Source organism: Bos javanicus, chromosome 3 (genome assembly GCF_032452875.1).
Source record: "Bos javanicus breed banteng chromosome 3, ARS-OSU_banteng_1.0, whole genome shotgun sequence".
NCBI classification, from domain to species: domain Eukaryota; kingdom Metazoa; phylum Chordata; class Mammalia; order Artiodactyla; family Bovidae; genus Bos; species Bos javanicus.
This window is the reverse complement of record NC_083870.1, coordinates 54,412,994-54,423,311: the sequence shown is the minus strand read 5'-3', so window position 1 is coordinate 54,423,311 and position 10,318 is coordinate 54,412,994. Positions and strand designations below refer to the sequence as shown.

At 39.4% G+C, this 10,318-nt stretch overlaps 1 long non-coding RNA gene across 1 annotated transcript; it reads right to left on the bottom strand.

Moving 5' to 3' along the window:
* Positions 1-380: 380 nt before the first annotated feature.
* On the bottom strand, positions 381-3,640 carry LOC133245328 (uncharacterized). Its single transcript, XR_009735642.1, has 2 exons — positions 3,343-3,640; positions 381-587 (listed from the first exon to the last, which is right to left on the bottom strand). It is a non-coding gene; the product is annotated as an uncharacterized LOC133245328 (long non-coding RNA).
* Between the last annotated feature and the right edge of the window lie 6,678 nt (positions 3,641-10,318).

The following is a 10,318-nucleotide window of genomic DNA, read 5'->3' as shown; positions in this document are numbered from 1 at the left end:
AAACAAAGATAAAAAAAGATCTGGTAAGAGAATCTTCCCAGAGAAACTTAGGTTGCTTTGAATGGAGGAGCAAGGGCAGAAAAAGCAACAAGCTCAAAATAACTTGATTGTGTTCCAAGTACACAAGGAGACTTTACAAGTTTTCAGTCAAGGAGAACATCTTAGTGCCTGTATGGACTTGGTTTCAGAGTTCAGACAGGTTTCCAAAGAAAATGCCTGGCTTCTGAATAAAAATAATAAATTAGAGTAATATAATCTAACTCTCTTAGAAGAATCATGATCCTTTTATTATTAATGGTAGTTAATCTGGGGTCAGTAAACTGGCCTCTTTGTAGAATATATAGTATGAAGAATCAATTATTAAGACAAATTATCATGTATCATGTACTGCTCCAGTAACTTTAATTTGTCATGCTTGATGGAGTACTTCATTAAGTCTTATTTGTTTGACTGTTTGGGGATCATTTTTGTGTAAGTTTTAATCTGCTTAGCCTCTAAGTTGTCACAGTAGAAAGACAGAAGTTCTTCAAATACAGATCCACCCATAGTTGAAGGCATCCATGAATATCACCACCAGAATCCTGAGCCTTGAATGAGACAGGAAATGGGGTATCAATGCTTAATCCCATTCATAATTAGAAACTACCATTCTAAGATGATATTTTGGTTCTATACAACATGAAACTCTTTGTAACCAGCATCTCCTCCTATTAAATTAGTATTTTCCTTCCTATTAACTGTTTATTCTTTGGTTTTTCAGGTGTCTGAATTTAAAAATATTGTGTCTTCCTTTGGCTAATATACTCCCATGTATTCTGGAAAAAGAATTTCCTAGCAAAGCATATTAAAAATAAAACAGACTATTATAAAACTGGATAGCAAAAGTAGGTAAATAAATAAATAATACAATTAAAAATGAACATAGAACAAAATTTTCATGTTATTAAAGAAGATATAAATGATAACAGGTACATCAAAAAATGCTCAACATCACTAATCACTAGGGAAATGGAAATCAAAACCGCAATGACATATCACCTATACCTGTTAGAATGGTTATAATGAAGAAGATGCCAGATAACAAGTATCGGTGAGGATGTGGTGATAAAGGAACCCTGTGCACTACTGAGAGGGTAAGAAATTGGTTCAGCCACTATGGAAAACAGTATCGAGATTCTTTAAAAAATTAAAAGTAAAATGACTATATGATCCAATAATTCCCCTTCTGGGTATATATGAAAAGGAAGTGGAAAAGATGTATGCAATCCCTTGTTTACTGTAGCATTATTTACAATAGTCACTGCTTTGTAAGGTTTCATGTTTTTGTGGAATCTAAAATAGCTGAACTCATAAAAAACAGAGCAGAATAGTAGTTACCAGAGGATGGGGTGGATGGAGGAGCTGAGGATTTATGGTGTTAGAGAACAAAGTTTTAACTAGAAGATAAGTTCTGGAGAGCTAAGGAACAGCATACAGTTTATAGAAAGAAGTACTCATAATATTCAAAGTTGCTAACAGACTAGATCCTATTTGTTTGCATCATACAAAAAAACCCACATGATAATTTGATGATATGACAGAGATTTTAGCTGTGGCTACGGTGATGTTTACATTTCAATATATGAATTATGAAAGCAACAGCTTGTATACCTTAACTTTGCACAATGTTTCACATCAATTGTAACAATAAATATACATTTTAAATAAATAAATAAAGAGATGAAAGGTAAATAAGAGAGGCACATAATGAGATTATATTTGCTCCTATTGCCATTTTACCTAGCTTTAAGGAAGCTATGTTTGAAATTTAGATTTCTTTGGATAAAAACTGCATATGTTGTTTATGTTCTGTCTGAGATTAGCACTTATTTTTATAGGATGGCTCCTTGAAGGCTATGGTAACTTGAAAAGCCACCAGAGTCTCACAGTACAATAAGATCACAAAGTCATTCTCCTGCCTCAGAGTTATCCAAAGCATGTGTATGTTAGCTCTTCTGTATTTTCTATGACACAAAATGTAGGCTAGTACTAGACATCTGCAGAGTGCTGCCTCATTATTTCAAGTCTCTGATGAAGTTAGTGATGAAATACAAGGTGTTGTCTCCTATGTTTTACTTCTGTAAAATAATAAGATTTAAGCATGCATTGACAGTCTAATATTTGCTAACTTTTCCCATACACGCCTTACTTACAACCCTGTATTATTCAGTAGCTCAGTCAAGTCCGATTCTTTGCAACCGCACGTACTGCAACATGCCATGCTTCTCTGTCCTTCACTATCTCCTGGAGTCTGCTCAAACTCCATTGAGTTGAAGATGCCATCCAACCATCTCGTCCTCTGTTGCCCTTTTCTTCTCCTGTCTTCAATCTTTCCCAGTATCAGGGTCTTTTCTCATGAGTCAGCTCTTTGCATCAGGTGGCCAAAGTATTGGTGCTTCAGCTTTAGTATCAGTCTTTCCAATGAATATTCAGGACTGGTTTCCTTGAGGATTGAATGGGTTGATCTCCTTGTTGTTCAAGGGACTCTCTCCCCAACCCAGTTTTCCTGACCCAGGAATTGAATCCAGGTCTTCTGTATTGCAGGCAGATTCTTTACTGTCTGAGCCACCTAGGAAGCCCTACAACCCTGTGCGTGTGTGCATGCTAATTGCTTCAGTAGTGCCCAACTCTGCAAACCTACGGACTGCAGTACACCAGGCTTCTCTGTCCATGGGATTCTTCAAGCAAGACTACTGAAGTGGGTTGCCATGCGCTCCTCCAGAGGATCTTTCCAACCCAGGAATTGAACTGTCTCTTGCATTGCAGGTGGATTCTTTACTTGCTGAGCTACCTGGGAAGCCCAGGGCTTAGTATATTCATGTGCAACTAAGATGAGTAGGGCTCAGAAAATCTAAGGTATTTTCCCAAAGCTTATAGTGGGTAAGTAGTAGAAGCAAGATTCAAAACATGGAATGTTTGGTTGCATATTCTATGTAGGTATATGAGAGAAATTTGGGGATTAGTCCTTCTAGCTAGAGTTTCTTAAACTTGGATACATATTAGAATGGCCCACAAGAAAAAAGAAATGTCTCCAGAAACCTTCCAAATAGGAGATGAGATGGGAAAAAGAGAGGTAGCTATCAGTACTTCCTAAAATCTCAGGATTTTATAATCTCTGCATCTCAGAATGCAAATAGAGTTGAGAATTATTGATAAGACTATACTCATACATATGGCAATAAGGAAAGTTTTACTCCCAAGTCTTTTTCTGAGTTATTATTTTGATCTCAGAAATATTCAAAGTGCTTTATGCCCAGACCTCAAGTACATGTATTATAAAAGAAAGTTTATAAATGAACATACCTGCTTCACAACACTGCTAGTATGTTCAAGAACAGGTGTCTGGTTACCTGTAAACTTTACCTTGCTTTGTTTCCTTCTCTCACTGTTCTGTTGCTTATTTATAGAAGCTCAAAACAAGCTGAGGATGTTATTGATTCTCAGAAAATGGAATGAAGCATAAAACTGAACCTGAAAGCAAAAGCAGTTCATAGCAGGTAGGTAGTTAAAGAAGCATGCCAGGATCAGGCAGCTGAATTCAGTTCAGTCACTCAATCGTGTCCAACCCTTTGTGACCCAATAGGCTGCAGCACACCAGGCTTCCTGGTCCATCACCAACTCTAGGAGCTTACTTAAACTCAAGTCCATCGAGTCAGTGATGCCATCCAACCATCTCATCCTCTGTCATCCCCTTCTCCTCTTGCCTTCAATCTTTCCCAGCATCAGGATCTTTTCCAATGAGTAAGTTCTTCACATCAGGTGGCCAAAGTATTGAAGTTTCAGCATCAGCATCAGCATCAGTCCTTCCCATGAATATTCAGGACTCATTTCCTTTAGGACTGACTAGTTTTATCTCCTTGCTGTCCAAGGGACTCTCAGGAGTCTTCTCCAACACCATAGTTCAAAACCATCAATTCTTTGGTGCTCAGCTTTGTTTATGGTCCAACTCTCACATCCATACATGACTACTGGAAAAATCATAGGTTCAACTATACAGACCTTTGTCAGTAAAGGAATGTCTCTGCTTTTTAATATGCTGTCTAGATTTGTCATAGTTTTTCTTCCAAAGAGCAAATTTTAATTTTATGGCTGCAGTCACCATCTGCAATGATTTTGGAGCCCAAGCAAACAAAGTCTGCAACGGTTTCCATTGTTTGCCCATCTATTTGCCATGAAGTGATGGGACTGGATGCCATAATTTTAGTTTTCTGAATGTTGAGCTTTAAGCCAGCCTTTTCACTCTCCTCTTTCACTTTCATCAAGAGGCTCTTTAATTCCTCTTTGCTTTCTGCCATAAGAGTGGTGTCATCTGCATATCTGAGTTTATTGATATTTCTACCTGCAGTCTTGATTCCAGCTTGTTTTTCAGCCAGCCCAGCATTTCACATAACTACATAGAAGTTAAATAAGCAAAGTGACAATAGACAGTCTTGATGTATTCCTTTCCCAAAGTTGAACCACTCTGTTGTTCCATGTCCGATTCTAACTGTTGCTTCTTGACCTCCATACAGATTTCTCAGGAGGCAGGTAAGGTAGTCTGGTATTCCCATCCCTTTAAGAATTTTCCACTGTTTGTTGTGATCCACACAGTCAAAGGCTTTAGTGTAGTCAATGAAGCAGAAGTAGATGTTTCTCTGGAATTCTCTTGCTTTTTCTATGATCCAACACATGTTGGCAATTTGATCTCTGGCTCCTCTGGCTTTTCTAAATCCAGCTTGAACATCTGGAAGTTCTCAGTTCATGTACTGTTGAAGCCTATCTTGGAAAATTTTGAGCATTACTTTGCTAGCGTTTGAAATGAGTGCAACTGTGCAGTAGTTTGAGCATTCTTTGGCATTGCCTTTCTTAAGGACTGGAATGAAAACTGACCTTTTCTAGTCCTGTGGCCACTGCTGAGTTTTCCAGATTTACTGGGATATTGAGTGCAGCACTTTCACAGTATCATCTTTTAGGACTTGAAATATCTCAACAATTTAGGTGAGGAATTCCATCACCTCCACTAGCTTTGTTCCCAGTGATAATTCCTAAGGTCCACTTGACTTTGCACTCCAGGATGTCTGGCACTGAGTGAGTGATCACACCATTGTGGTTATCTGGGTCATGAAAATCTTTTTTGTATAGTTCCGTGTATTCTTGCCACCTCTTCTTAGTATCTTCTGCTTCTGTTAGGTCCATACCATTTCTGTCCCTTATTGTGCCCATCTTTGCATGAAATGTTCCCTTGGTATCTCTAATTTTCTTAAAGAGATCTCTAGTTTTTCCCATTGTATTGTTTTCCTTTATTTCTTTGAGTTGATCACTGAGGAACACTTTCTTATCTCTTCTTGCTATTCGTTGGAACTCTGAAGAAAAATATATCTTCAGATATATTTTCCCTTTTCTCCTTGGCCTTTGAGAAACAAGCTTCTCTTGTTTTCTCAGCTATTTGTAAGGCCTCTTCAGGCAACCATCTTGCCATTTTTGCATTTCTTTTTTTTTTATTGAAATCTTTTTTTTGTTTAAGATTTTCTTTTTAGCAAATTGAGAAAAACTTTTTATTATTTAACTTTACAATATTGTATTGGTTTTGCTGTATATCAACATGAATCCACCACAGGTATACACGTGTTCCCCATCCTGAACCCTCCGCCCTCCTCCCTCCCCATACCATCCCTCTGGGTAGTCCCAGTGCACCAGCCCCAAGCATCCTCTATCTTGCATCGAATCTGGACTGGCAATTCATTTCATATATGATATTATACATATTTCAATGCCATTCTCCCAAATCATCCCACCCTCTCCCTCTCCCATTCTTTCTGAGGATGGTTTTGAACACCACCTCCTGTACAATGTTATGAACCTCTGTCTATAGTTCTTCAGGCACTCTATCAGATATAATCTCTTGAATCTATTTGTCACTTCCACTGTATAATCATAAGTGATTTAATTTAGGTCATACCTGAATTGTCTAGTGGTTTCCCCTACTTTCTTTAATTTATGTCTGAATTTGGCAATAAGGAGTTTATGATCTGAGCCACAGTCAGCTCCTGATCTTGGTTTTGCTGACTGTATAGAGCTTCTCTATCTCTAGCTGCAAGAAATGTAATCAATCTGACTTTGGTATTGACCATCTGGTGATGTCCATGTGTAAAGTCGTCTCTTGTGTTGTTGGAAGAGGGTGTTTGCCATGACCAGTGCATCCCTTGGCAAAATTCTGTTAGCCTCTGACCTGCTTCATTTTGTACTCCAAGGCCAAATTTGCCTGTTATTCCAGGTATCTCTTGACTTCCTACTTTTGCATTCCAGTCCCCTATGAGGAAAAGGAGATCTCTTTTTGGTGTTAGTTCTAGACAGTCTTGCAGGTCTTCATAGAACCATTCAACTTCAGCTTCTTCAGCAATAGTGATTGGGCTAAAGACTTGGATTACTGTGATACTGAATGGTTTGCCTTGGAAATGAACAGAGATCATTCTGTCGTTTTTGAGATTGTACTGCATTTCAGACTCTTTTGTTGACTATGAGGGCTACTCCATTTCCTCTAAGCGATTCTTGCCCACAGTAGTAGATATGATGGTCATCCGAATTAAATTCTCCCATCCCAGTCCATTTAAGTTCACTGATTCCTAAAATGTCAATGTTTGCTCTTGCCATCTCCTTTTTGTCCACTTCCAATTTACCTTGATTCATGGACCTAACATTCCAGGTTCCTATGCAATATTGTTTTTTAAAGCATCAAACTTTACTTCCATCACCAGTCACATCCACAACTATGCATTGTTTTCGCTTTCACTCAGCCTTTTCATTCTTTCTGTAGCTATTTCTCCATTCTTCTCCAGTAGCATGTTGGGCACCTGCTGACCTGGGAAGTTCTTCTTTCCGTATCATATCTTTTTGCCTTTACATACTCGTCATGGGGTTTTTAAGGCAAAAATACTGAAGTGGTTTACCATTCTCTTCTCCAGTGGGCTACATATTGTCAGAACTCTTCACCATGACCCATTAATCTTGGCTGGCCCTACAAGACATGGCTCATAGTTTCATCAAGTTAGACAACACTGTGATCCAAGTGATCTGTTTGGTTAGTTTTCTGTAACTGTGGTTTCTATTCTGTCTGCCCTCTGATGGATAAGGATAAGAGGCTTGTGGAAGTTTCCTGATGAGAGGGATTTATTATGGGGGAATCTGGGTCTTACTCTGATGGGGGTTGGCCATGCTCAGTAAATCTTTAATCCAATTTTCTGTTGGTTGGGTGGGGCTGTGTTCCTTCTCTGTAGTTTGGCCTGAGGCCAAACTAGGGGTAATGGTGACTTCCTTCAAAAGGACTTAAGCCAGAACTGTTCAGTGCCCCTGACCCCACAGCAGGCCACTGTTGACCCACATCTTTGCCAGAGACTCCTGGACACTCACAGGCAAGTCTGACTCAGTCTCTAGTGGGTCACTTCACCTTTCTCCTGGGTCCTGGTAAGCACAAGCTTTTGTTCATGCCCTCCAAGAGTCTGTTTCCCCAGTCCTGTGGAAATTCTATAATCAAATCCCATTGGCCTTGAATGTCAAATTCCCTGAGAGTTCTCAGTCCCTTTGCCGGATCCCCAGGTTGGGAAATCTGTTGTGGGCCCTAGAACTTTTGCAACAGTACAAGAACTTCTTTGGTATAATTGTCCTCCAGTTTGTGGGTTGTCTGCTCAGTGGCTCTGTGGTGGGGCTCACATGCCATGCCTCCCAGGTATGCTGCAGCCAGAGCCTCTGTCCCTGCGGCAGGCCACGGCTAACCTGTGCCTCCATAGGAGCATTCAACACTCAAAGGCAGGTCTGACTCAGTCTCTTGTGGGGTCCCTGGGTCCTGATGCACACAAGGTCTTCTTTGAGCCCTCCAAGCATCTCTGGTAGATATGAGGTTTGATTCTAAATTTTGTCCCTCCTGTTTTGTCCCTCCTACTGATTTTGTCCCTCCTACTGTCTTGTTGGGGCTTTTCCTCTGCCTTTGGAAGTGAGGTATATTTTTTTGGTGAAATTCAACCTTCTCCTGTTGATGGTTGTTTAGTGGTTAAATTCTCACAGGAAAAGATGAGCGCATGTCCTTCTACTCCACCATCTTGGCTACTCTTTCAAGCCTGAGAAAGTATAGAGTGAGAAGACTAGAGGACTTCAGTCATTCTGTAGGTAACTTCTAGTAAATATCCTTGTAACTTTATTTTTATCCTTCTTTATTTGTCAACAAATAGATTATGATATGTATAAATGTGCATTTTGTTGTATTTATACTTTTTGCAATTCATGGAGCTTCTGGGATGGGTACATTAATGTCTTCCATCTGATTATTTAAGGTTTAGTTATTATTTTTCTTTTTTTCTTTTTTTTTTTTACCACTTTTTGTCTATTGATGTGATTTCCTTTGTGTCTACATTGGCACACATGATTCTGCCTCACAGCTCCCTGAGGATACGTATATCATTCTTCATTTCTTTTTTTCCCCTCACACTGGATTATCTTTGCTGATTTATCTTTAAGTTAGAAGATCTTTTCCTTTGCTAGGTCACAGCTGGCAAAGGAAATATATTCTTGGTACCAGTACTTGTGTTATTCCATTTGGAATATCTAATTTGTCCCTTGTAATGACTTCTGATCTTGTATTATTTTCTATATAACAAATAATTTCCATTATACTTTAATCCTTTGAACCTAGATACCCTTAATTCTTTAAACATACTCATAATAGCTGCCTTAAAGTTGTCTGCTAAGTTCAACACATGGGCCCCACAAGAGACAGTTTCTATGAACAGAATTCCTTTCCTATGCTTAGGTCTATTTTTTCTGTTTCTTGGTATGCCTGATAATTTTTTATGAAAAAACGGACACATAAATATGTCCAGTTTTTTTTAGCATAAAACAACCCATATTTATTTTCTCATAGTTTCTGTGAGTCAGGAATTTGGCCACAGAATCTGCAAAGCCACAGTCAAAGTGGTGGCTTGGACTGGGTTCTCAGTGGGAAGCTCAACATGGAATGAATTTGCTTCCAGGTTTCAGTAATGTTGTCTGTTCCCAGGTGGCACTAGTGGTAGAACCCGCCTGCCAATGCAGATGTAAGAGACAGAGGTTTGATCCCTGGGTGGGAAAGATCCCCTGGAGTAAGAAATGGCAACCCAATCCAGTACTCTTGCTTGAAGAACCCCATGGACAGAGAAGCTTGGTAGGCTACAGTTCACTGAGTTGCAAAGAGTCAGACACAACTGAAGCAACTTAGCATGCAATGTCTGTGGATTGTGATACACCACTCTAGGGATTACTTTTGGTTCTGTACTTTGTTCTTTGGTGACTTACCTGGACTATTTCTGTGTAGTCTGATGACCTTCCCACGTGCAGCTGTTGGTGTCTCTTCTCGGTTATACCTTAAAATTTGTATTCTTTTAGTTTTTGAGATTGACTTCCCAGAGTTCACTCTTGAGTCATAATAGGTTATTGATAAGCCAGAGGTAGGTCAGAGCTTATGCTTAAACACCTTATGCCAGTAAATACCCTTTGTCAATGGATCTGAGTGGGATTTTATAAGACATTCAAATTTCATGTGTTTTAAAACTTTTCAGGGATTTATTTCTGCTTATAGCAGGTGGGGATTTCCCCAATGGCTCAGAGGGTGAAGAATTCACCTGCAATTCAGGACACACAGGAAACATGAGTCCAATCCCTGGATCAGGAAGATCCTCTGGAAAAGAGAATGGCAACCCACTCCAGTATTCTTTCTTGGGAAATCCCCTGGACAGAGGAACCTGGTGGGCTACAGGCCACGGGGTCGCAAAAGAGTCAGACACAACTGAGTGACTAAACAACAATAATACAAGGTGAAAATTCAGTCAGGAAAATATTTAGTTAAGAGTGAAACAAGAAAAGAGGTAAACAAATCCAAGAACATGATTTTGGGCCACTCTGAGTATTTGAACTCAGTCTTTCTTGGGGTTCTGTGAGTGCAATTCAACTAGTCTCTGAGAATGTCTCATTAGTTGTAGGTTTAATTAAGGGAGAGTCCTTCAGTGTAACAGAGGTTGGTGATATGGTGGCTGGGTCCCCTACTCATGTAACTTTCTTCTGTCCTATAGACCACCTATTCCTGCTGAACCCAAGGAAACATGAGATTTGGAAGATTTGGCAGTTCAAAGCTCATGATGATAAGTCCTGTTCCCACAGTGACATAATATCCAGGAGTGAGGAGCTCAGTATCTATTAAAGCCTAACAGCAGCCTAGGAGCAGCTTTTCAAATAGCCAATTAACCTTCTCATGTATAAGAACTGACCTTGTCCTGAA